The sequence below is a fragment of the Colias philodice genome, chromosome 11 (assembly GCF_061535455.1).
Source record: "Colias philodice isolate Cphi_HAF_F1 chromosome 11, ilColPhil1 Martin Lab GWU primary, whole genome shotgun sequence".
In the NCBI taxonomy this organism is placed as follows: Eukaryota; Metazoa; Arthropoda; class Insecta; order Lepidoptera; family Pieridae; genus Colias; species Colias philodice.
The window spans coordinates 5,423,880-5,435,962 of NC_143096.1; the positions used below are offsets into that span (position 1 = coordinate 5,423,880).

The window sequence follows — 12,083 nt, forward strand, 5'->3', positions numbered from 1 at the left end:
CGGTGATACTTTCTATTTAATATTTGCTTCATTCTAATATATGCAGAAGAGAAAATATATATTTACTTATTTTTTATAGAATACGTCATATATTATATGTATTGCATAGTTTTCATACCATTATGTATTTATCTTATTTAAGCATGAACACATAGAGAAGTCGTAGTTACACTAAAACATATGTGTTTCTTCTTATTTTATAACAAATTAATATATGAACCTAATTCATATTTTTGCCCTTATATTTGACATGCAATGAAAAGATATCGTCAGCAGATAAAACGAAAACAATAATTCCAATACAACACGCCCGAAAACAAGTCAATATCAATTTTGCAGCCAAACTGTCCTAGTTAGGTACTAGTTTATTTTATATCAAAGAGAACAATTTTCAAAAAGTGCTAAATTCACTGGCACAGCTCGTTTAACCAGAATATAAATAAAACACAAAGGGTTCTTATATGCATTCAGAATGCAGATCTTGTCTATTGTGATAGTAACTGCGAGCCGGTTCAAGAGTGTAAGTAAAAATGCAAATGAGGCAGTTATGTTAGCGCCGCGTCGCGGTTTGCAACTAAAGCGAAATCTCTCGACATAACCACCCAAAAATCAACCTATTTACCATTGCATAAAGTTTAGAATCGTGCTTGTTACGAAGATTTAAATCAGCAGCTACTTATAGTAGTTAGGTTTATTCAAAAATTTGTATTCAATCGATGGGGTAGACGTATTAAAATTTCTTATAATCCATTATGCTACTTTAAATATTATCTTGCTGCAAAAATGTGCTCCTGAATGCTCTCCTAGTTTTCTTGTTCTTATGAGCTTGCATTTAAAACTATTAATATGTTATTTATAACAGTTACGTGAAAATTCAAGATTGACTAATACACATCTAGAAACACAGCAGGAAAATGTAATAAGATTGATATATTGTTTTGTAAAACCAATAGCAGCTGTCTGTTATAATAGCTAGTAGCTATATCGTGCGTAACGTGACTATTAGCTTCCGGCAAGCGTAAAAAAATCATCAAATTATTACATTTCTACATGGTTTCATTCACATTGGTAGTATTGAACGATAATGTTCATGTTCCGCACTCATCAAGGCATGATACTGGTGAATTACATATTCAAATATGCGTACGCAAATGTACCCCTCATTATGAAAGTAAGTTGCAATTGAATTTCATTCATTTGTAAACATATCTTCATGATATAATAATCTTCTTTGCTATGTTAATGTTGTAATATTATTCACGTTTGTTCTTATTTCATTAGAATTAAAGAAGTTTCGCTCAATTAAAATCGTGACTACAAATGCTCAATCGAAATTGTGGTCGGTGAGGTATGCTCTATGGCCCAATATTTTTATGAAAAAGTGTTAATTTTTCCGTTCCATTTCACGCTCTTCCTAGCTACCTGTGTGTTTTTGTGCCATTTCATTTTGAAACATTTATTCCTACACAATACGAGCTTAATAGGTAGGTAGGTACTATAAACGTGACTTAACGATGTTATAACAGATAACTTATAATACAGGTACGACCAGGTACAGTATTGGATTCAGTATCATTCAAATGGACAATCAAAAGGCTCATTAAGATAAGACCGGATTAAAACGAAGAGACCTTCCTTGGTCCTATATCTTGTCCTGTTTCAGTCACAATTCGACTGCATTGGTTTTTCTTAACATCGTGTCATTTATTCGTGTATAATTTCTGATATCTATCTACCCGGTTTCTATGTAAAAACAAACTGAAAAAAATATATTTTAAATACTCATTTTGGTTCAATTTATCCCGCCATAGTCCCTAAAATACCAATACAGGACAGAATTTTGTTACAACACCGGAGCTATTTGAACTAAGAAGTACATATTTATAATGAGTTAATAAAAATGATAACAACCATAAACAAAACAATTTGATAAGTAACAATAAAAGCAATCGACAACATTCTTTCGCAAATACGAATGGAAGCGATCAAAACGCGATTAACCCACTATTTTCCTTTTGACCTGCTTAAGAAAACGTTACGAAATGTATTAACAAGCCAATAATAATTACATGATTCGGAATTTCCTCGACTTCGTTATGATTATATGATTATCATTATCATATTGTACATAAATATATATGTAGATCAATGTTACAATATCAGACATAAAATAAATAATAAACACAATAAAGTCAAATAATTATCTCTACGTATAATAAAAATGAATCGAATGGGTTGATAAGCGATAAACTCGAGAACCGCTGAACCGATTTCGTTAATTCTTTTTTTATAATATTCCTTGAAGTACGAGGATGGTTCTTATGTAGTAAACGTAAACATGTACCACGGGCGATGCCGGGGCGGACCGCTAGTTTTATATAAAATCACACGTAAAAATAACATACTATATAGAGCGGTTTCTGAGCTCTACCACTAGTAAATCATAAACAGGTATTATATTTTATTAAATACGTGTTACATTTATATAGATAATATTATACGGTTGTTCTAGCTTAAATATGAGTCAATTTAAATCAAATCTGATAAGAGGATTGCAATAAATAATTTGATGATGTTATCTTAACTTTTGACAAATGAAGCAGCTTCCTTAAATAGCATATTTTAAATAATTATCCATACATAAATTAATCAATTTAATCGAAACACGTGTAAAAATAACAATACAAAAACTTTACTGATTATTTTTATCAGTACAATGTAAAGTATTAAAGCTATTAGGTAAATATATAATGTTCTATGCTCTTATTTTCCTCAACGTGTTCTTATGTAAAGCAGTTTAATGACATAACATATACATGACATTTATATGTATATGTAGAAACAAAGTCTAAAATATGAAACACAAATATCAGCACATAATTTAGGAAAACCCGTAGCCGAGACCGGTCGACGAGTTTTGCAAGGATTCACACTACGTTGTTTGGTGACAACTCATGCTGTGAACTTTATACGCTGAATAGCTGAATAACGACATTTTTATACTCTTTTTTATAAATTACCTAGCTTCTTAATTTTATGTATTTCTTTATCATGGCATTTAAATTAGGTAGGTAAGACTCTGAAATTAGATTTCTGGAAACAAGATTAAGATGAAGTAAGAAAATGAGACGATAAATTATTAATGACGGCATTTGCATACATTACATATTTTGTATTACATATAAAAATGTACTAGTAATTATAACCCAAATCCTTAATGCTTAACCTAACTAAACATCCTCAATATGCCAAATCTCTTTAAAAAAGTATTATAAAATATTATAATTCGAAACAAAAGTAACGCAGTCTGTAACAAGTTCACCGCTCAAAACCGCCTCCAATCTCTACATTCCATATAAAAAGACGAAAAGAACCTTCACAGTCATCGTGCTATCGCTTACGTATTCGGTAGTTAGGTAATCGAAGATGCGGCACGTACATACATACATAGCTAAATGCCACCGTCTTTCCCACGCTACTATTGTACGCAGAGTGTGTCTAGTTCAATAATTAAGCACGCTTTATCCATGCGTGTACATTGAACAACGGTTTTTGGTGTTGCACGTACTATTTGAGCCGGATTTCAATTCTCATTTAATATGAGACGCGAAACATTTTCTTTGGGAATTGTGTGTGAATTAAAAACTTGTTATATAAATCTGCTAGAGATATATGTACGACTGTACGTTCCAGTGAATGATAGGAAATAGGAGTTCTCAGTACTTAATTTTGGAATCAAATTACATATTATTTATGTATAGTCGCAAAATAACTTCACGCACAGAAAATATAAATAATAAACTTTCTTGTTAACAATTACTATTAGCCAAAGATTTCGATATTCACATTCATATAGCAATAATGTTGTATACTAAATCCTACGGTATTAAACAGCTATTGTTCGAACATGTAATGCGGAACCACAAAGAATTCATAATACTAACTACGTATTCTTTCGTCAAGGCTTCAAACAATGATCATAATGTCGAAATGCAATTCGCTCCACTAATGGATATAATTGGTTAGTAATTTTATCTCTAAACAGTGTATTAACTTGCTGGTAGCATATAGGTGGTCTAATGCAACCTTCATGTAACAAGGTAATTGAATAGTTTGGATTAATATTTCGTTCCATGTGCTTTAAAATCCATTAGCAATTTAGGTTATTTGTAGGACACAATGCAGTAATGTAATAGTAATGGTCTGAATTTGAGTACAAATTATATTCCTACTTAACGTAGAATTTGTAGAAAACTGTTGGCTCAAACTGTATAATTGGTCCTCTTCTATCGTGGATTAGCTTATTATACCCATATAAGTACACTTTTATATTATAACTAGCTTCCGCCCACGACTTTGTTCGTGCATCCCCGTTTTTCCCAGTTCCCGCAAGAATTTCGGGAAATCCTTTCTTAGCGGATGCCTACGTCCTAACATCTACCTGCATGCCAAATTTCAGCCCGATACGTCCAGTGGTTTGGCCTGTGCGTTGATAGATCACTATATCAGTCACCTTTGAGTTTTATATATATAGATCAGTGTCATATGTTATCACAGATTATCTCTTTACTAGTGAATGTCAATCTTATTCTAAAAGTTGAACTTGTTCTTTTTCAATTGTTTCAATTACATTTATTAAATATTCACTGGCACAACTGAAAAGATTGATATAATTCAATAAACCTAATTAATAAGATAAAGTACCTAGTCATTTAAGCATGAGTAAATATAATCAACAAATGAATGCCGCACTGTATCAAACTCTACCTCAATAACAATGAGCACATACAGTTTTCAATGAACCTAATTATTCCGTAACGTGCTGATTTTATCTGTCACCTTTGATTGGCGCCAATTGAATTGAACCGAGTGAGATTTTATTATAAGCCCAGTTAATTATTGTAAAGTTAGTTATTATTTCGTTAAAGCGAGGCCGCGGCGTGCGGTGTGCGGCCCCGCGGAATGCCTTGAAAGGCTGATTTTTTTGCTCCCTGCCGACAATACTCAATAGTCATCAATATTTAGCACGCTTTCATTTCACTGTCGCATTTAATTCTATATGAACACTGATCGACACTTCTTTACGTTCAGTGTCGGCCACAACTGTCACTTGCAGGATATCATGCTTTCTTTACGATAAAAACCTTTATGTGATTCTAATCGTATTCAACTTTCTTCTCCTCTCTAAAGGAAGTATCTGTCACACATATTAAATAAAAATTTATATGTATAAATAAGAAACGGTAGGAAACAAGTCAAATAAGTTTAAGAAGGTATTGGATAATATAGACATAGCAATGACTAGCTCGGAACGCCTCATTCTTTTGTCAATTTGATATTTTAGGAGGATCATTAACCAATTATATCATCCGGCACAAGACAGGCGCAGTGATATTAACCAAACCGGTTACATGGCATTTGACGACTTATCTATTTAACATTCTCATACCAAACATTAATGAGGTGACCTAAGGCATGTCGCGAGGTGAGGATTAATAACACTGTCTACTGGCATGGACAGATAATACCTACATTATTAAAGACATATCAAACAGTTTAGATAATATATTATTAACGATTTCTATTGAATCGAACAAAGAACATATAATTTAATGTCGATTTATGAACTATTATTTTTATATTACAAATTTATTTATCATGATCATCAAAAATTCTTGGATCATTCTTGTTTCGACATATCCTGTGTCAAAAAGTTTAACATTTGACCTATTACATAAAGCAGATGACATTTGGTGAAGAATTTCATAGATTTAACATGAGAGGAGCAATTGTATGCGCATCAAATTATAATTACATATAAGTCTATTTATCAGCATATAATACGATTTCTATCATCAACTGTCTGGATTAAATAGAAATACATCACTAATGCTTCATCATTACGCATGAATGTTAATGTTGCCAATGGTATTGGATATATATTATTGTGAGATATATATGTAATATGTTCAATAACATCTTTGGTATGCTGTTAGCGTTTTTATTATACATAATGATAGCTAATCATAATGTTTAATTATTCAATTTTGAAGTATGTTTATATTTCTTATGACCCTTGATATAATTTTCTTCAGAAAATACCACCTAATTATTTTAAAATACAAACCAATGATTTAAACATTTCGAATATCAATTATTTTGATAACTTTTTTCATGTACACTATCATATGCATAGTATTTGTGGGAAGGAAAAGTTATAAGATTACTGTATTTGATTTTATATTTAAATACAAATAAACAATATGCCTAAACATTTAAAGAAAAATATATATTTTGTTATTCCAGAACATGAACATCAATGCTCCGTAGTCCGTAGTAAGTGAGCGAAGTGAGGGGAAAAACGCGCCATCATGAGGTGTTCACCACACCGTACCGTTTAGCCGACACGCTTGCTGCACTTTACTTTGGAGTGAGGTAAGTTAAACATCTCAAATCTTTACATACTTTATCCACAAACTAAGAACAATGGATTCGTGATATACAGAGGAAAAACCTAAACAAAAGTTGTAAATGTAGAAATCAAACTGATGGTACAGACTATTCAAACATTCGCTTAAAAATGACGCATCTGTCGGGAAACGAAGTCGTTTCGTAAGTGTTTACATAGACATTGTAAATTGTAATGTCAGGCGACTAGTTACTGTCGGTCGCTATTAGGCCTTTCCCGCCAATTCATACTAATAATTCAAACTATGAACAAAAAGTTATGCCCCCATTTAGTTGAGTGAAACTAACACGCTTGTGTGCCAAGGCCGTCGGACAAATTGATATTACATCGAGCGAGAGTTTGCGTCGACCTGCCTTTACAAACTCACAGTTTGTCACGTTTTTAATGCGACTGCAATGTCCTACAATTATTATACACCCCTGTTGCGAAGCCAACTCATTAAATGTTACGAAACTGAGGAAATAAGGAAACAAAGACTTTGTATCTCAGACCAATAAACCAGAGAATCGAAGAAATAATGCACACAACTGCCAATTTGCAAATTGCAATTGATTGATTGTCGAGACGATCCCGGCCTATAATTAGCTACTGGCACTGAGGTTTGAGATAATTGTTCTATATTAGTAGTCTGATACGAATGCTATTAAACCAGAATACATTAAAGATATAATTTATAAGCAATCGTGAGGCGCCAGACGTATTCAGAATAACCACAGGGTCATAATATGACAAATTTGATAATGATATTACTTTCGAGTGTTCTGAGAATACATAATCGTATATTTCTGATTAATTGTAAAGCCCAGGAGGCAGTATTTTATTGGTTATATTTTTTAGAAGAAATTACTGTTTAAGGTTATCATTGGATTGTTCTGTATAAAAATAATTATAAATCAGAAACGTATTTATTTATGTATAAAACTATATTATCTTAATGTAGTTCCAATCAGATTTATAACATTTTCATTACCTCTTGATTACATGTTTATTATATACTAGCTTTCCGCCCGCGGCTTCGCCCGCGTTTTCAAAGAAACACCCGCATAGTTCCCGTTCCCGGGGGATTTCCGGGATAAAACCTATCCTATCTTTCAAGTTGGATCGAACTGCACATTGTGTGCGAATTTTATTATAATCGGTTAAGTGGTTTAGGAGTCCATTGAGGACAAACATAAAACATTGTGACACGAGATTTATATATATTAAGGTTTATTTTTATTATTTGTAGAGGCACGATCTTAGACGATTTAATGTACATGTAGGTACTACTAACATTTTATTGTTGAAACTACTATACACATTATATTCTGGTTTTACGTTACAAAGTAACTCTTACCTAATCTATGATATTTGTAAATAGAGATGATTCGCTCGTATTCCATTATCTTGACGATCTCTTTTGTAAAGCTCAAATTAACGGTTACTACTAGTAATAACCAACATTACCTTACCTTACCTTTATTTAATATGTATCCCAATACAGGCTATTTTGAATATTATTTATTCTTGTATATATTTTGTTTTCCTTACCGATAGACTAAGATGGTGGTCTCATAATTTATGTACTTCGCAATATTTTGCAATATATTCGATATCCATCAATCACCGTAGACTCAAGACTGCAGTATAACGAATGTTTACTAATGATGTATACTATCGTAATGATGAATCAAGTACGTTCACAATATTGCATTGTTTACATTTGATGGTATTATATTTTCCCTTTACCAAAAAACATCATGTAGGTATATTATTTCCTGTGTTCCGATTTCTAATCATTAACGTTTATAAATATTTATTTATTTATTTATTTATTAACACTTTATTGTGCTGGCATACAAATAAATTCTTAAAATTAAAACTTAAAACTAGTCCAGCACACAAGGCGGCCTTATCACTTAGTAAATATAATAATTGATTTCATAGTTAGCATGCGAGAAATAAACTTTATACAATCCTGTTTTATTATTATCGGAATTGATTTTTATATTCTAATTTTTAGTTGAACAAAATATCTATCACAACTTTAATAATTCACACAACATTAATAATAAGTAGGTAGGTATACCTAAACGTAAAGTTGTAAGCCTGCTTTGACATACTACATAACCAAGGTCAAAATTTTAATCCTTATTTTGTTTATAACATTATAGTGATTTATCAATCACTATAATATGATATTGACTTGAACTAGTCCTTAAACTCGCTTTGATTTCTAACAAACTGTATACATTATGTCAATTTATACATTTTTTCAACTGATACTTCCTCATTCCTGTAATTACTATGTATGTAAATAATGTATGAAGTATATACAATTGAACCTCTTAATTATGGAATATAGAGCCTTTTTAAATTCTTCAAGCTAGTTTGCCGTAATACCTGACCACGCGTAATTCTTAAATGTCGTCGATTTCATGACGAGGGTTATAAATATGTATGCTATCTGCAATATGCAATGTTTAAACCTTAGTAAAGGTCTGCGATGCGAGCAAACGGAGGAGTGTAGGAAATGTCAAGGGCGGTACAACGTCAACTGTTGAAAGTTACACATGACTTCACATAGAAATAAATAATTACGCTAAAAGCGCTGTTAGGAAAAAACACTAGTTATAAGTAAAGCTCTACCGCAGCGCGAATTTATGTTCCTCGTTACGTAGTTGATAATATGCAAGATTTTGCTTTATTCTAAACATATGTGCAATGATTCAACCGTATGTGCTACGTAAATAAATAAATGCGAAAATTTTAAGAATTATGAAAATATTAACTAATATAATAATAGGAAAATAATGGATCCTATATAATATAATCCATACTAATATTATAAATGCGAAAGTAACTCTGTCTGTCTGTCTGTCTGTTACTCAATCACGCCTAAACTACTGAACCAATTTTCATGAAATTTGGTATGAAGATATTTTGATACCCGAGAAAGCACATAGGCTACTTTTTATCCCGGGAAAATGACGCAATCCCGGAAATCCCACGGGAACGGGAACTATGCGGGTTTTTCTTTGACTGCGTGGGCGAAGCCGCGGGCGGAAACCTAGTGCTTTATAAATATACATTTATAAAGAATAGAAAAAATTCGATCACGGGGCGGGACAATACTATTCTTTATAAATTTAAACTTACCAGAAGACTATTTCTTTGTATAAAACAACATAAATCATTAAAAAGTAAAAAGATAATTACTATGTTTTTCTTTTTATGTGTATTTGTACAACGGTAAACGAGAACAGCGTGGGCGTGTTGAAAGTAAAAGCTATTAATTCACTTGCGTAAATAGATAACCATTAAGGGAACCTGTACCTATTATTCATTGAGACGAGTATTTATTAGCTTTAAAATGTCCGAGATTTAAAAAGCCAATGGAGCCACTAGATTATAAAGAATTGTTTAGTTGTGTACTAATAAATTTATGTACTTAGGTACTTTTTTTTATTTATTTTTTATAAAGTTGTTACTACATTATTTAAAACATCTGGGAAAAGTATCTTAAAAATAAAAAAACACATTAAATGTGATCTTATGTAAACAAATGTATCGTTTTCCTACATTGCAACGTAAACACGCTTGTTCTACGTGAATACAAATTTTGATACACATTTACGTAATAGAAAAAGCGGGTTGAATGCGTTCTTGTGCAATTTAGCTCGTCACGCGCCCCACTAGCGGTATGCAATTCGCAAGTTCCAGATGTGTGACGTCATTGCAGCGTCATTATCTTGCCGGAAAACATGATAGACTAAATCTATCGGAAAAGGAGATTAGTATAAACATCATATTAGATATATAATCTGTAAATTTGCCTTAACTACCTCCTCTTAATGTTTTGAGTAGAGCTATGAGCTCGGAGATCAACTAACAAAATATGAACGCAAATATATTTACTTGGTAAAAAATATTGCTACGTAACTATGTATTTGTAAATAATATGTGAATTCTACAAAAGAAATGAGACAGGATTCTGATTGACAATTACGCATGGGAAGAAAGGTTGGAAGACAGAAACATATGTGAAATATTACCACAAAAAAGCGATATCTTTAGCGAATAACATAAACTATTTATTATTATACCGTGTTAACCCACACGAAACCGGGACTGCATCTAGTTATCTGATATTTGTTTTCATATGGTATAAATAAACTACAGCCAAAGTCAAATATGGCTCATAATTATTGAATAAAAAAACCTTCCTTAAATGTAGAAAATTATTAATTTATACGTTATAACTTGGTTATAACTGAAGAGGAAACGTTATTACATAAACTGCATTAACAAGGAATTATGCTCATATAATAATCTATATTAAATTAAAATAAATAATTTATAACACTTTATGACGTGCAAATCATAAAAACGTTTGAGTTATTAATCGTATGTCCATAATATTAATAACGATACCATGAAAAGAAAAATACATACTTTTTCATAAAATAGCACCAAGAATTGTCATTTTGTATCCTTTAATGTTCATAACTATACAGTTTCCGTTGAGATTATGAGTTAACATCACATACCTACATGTAGCAAAGGCTTACATATATTAAGATAATCTTACGATCAGTATTTATAAGGAAATATACCCTTGAAGACTAGAATGAGGCATAGAAAACGTAATTATTGCCCTTGGAACGCGGTAACAATGATTTGCAGTCGATGCATGTGATTCTACGCACCACCCACTGAAAATGCCAATTCGGTAAACGTTTGGTGAATCATCAGGAATTTATTGCGACAATAATAAAGAGAAATTTTCTATTTATGCAATGGAATTGGGAAGGAAGTCGAAGTGCTTTACTTGTACGTTTTTCTTGATTTTTATATGCACTGTGAAGGATAGAGCGCAAGGAAAATCTATGATTCAAGTAAATTAACCATATAAGACAGATTAAAATACTCTTAATTCAGTCGATTTATATTAATTACAAGAAATCATAAAAAAACATCAATTAGAATTTTCTTTTCAGAAGCATATTTAGGCATTTTTATTAGGGTTCCGTACCCAAGGATAAAACGGGACCCTATCACTAGCCTCCGCTGTCTATCTGTATTTATGTCTGTCTCCAGGCTGTATCTCATAAACCGTGATAGCTAGTAAGCTGAAATGTTCACTAATGATGTATTTCCGTTGCCGCTATAACAACTAATATCTACTAAAAATGTAAAATATTCCCATAGTATAGAACCCTTCGTGCGCGAGTCTGACTCGCACTTGGCCGGTTTTTATGTTTCATATATGTATATGTATTTCGGGACTCGTCTTCTATGTACCACGTATATATCACGAAAAATTTGAATTCATCAAATAATTTCCAATGAGGAAAAAGCGCATCACAATTTTTTTTAGTACAACATACACTTATAGCAACAAACCGCATAGTCTATTTCATAATTTAAAATCTTCATTAATTTGACATTTAATAGCCACAGATAACACATCCGTTAACATCTGTCAAGACAAGAAAAATATCTATTAGGTACATGCTTTCTCCATTGTTACCACATTGTTACTATGTAACATAGCTACTATTATTATGTCGCACTATCAACACGCCCCGCTATTTTTAATATTATATCATATATGTATTATGTATTATTGTTT

General features: G+C 31.8%; 1 protein-coding gene across 2 annotated transcripts in view; it reads left to right on the forward strand.

Annotated features, from left to right (window-relative positions):
- LOC149484570 (uncharacterized) overlaps positions 1-12,083 on the forward strand; it is a 36,602-nt gene that overhangs the window by 9,067 nt on the left and 15,452 nt on the right. For both annotated transcript variants that reach the window (XM_089700729.1, XM_089700728.1), the window contains exon 2: positions 6,307-6,435. The gene's annotated coding sequence lies outside the window, so the exon portion shown is untranslated. The remainder of the gene's footprint in view (positions 1-6,306; positions 6,436-12,083) is intronic.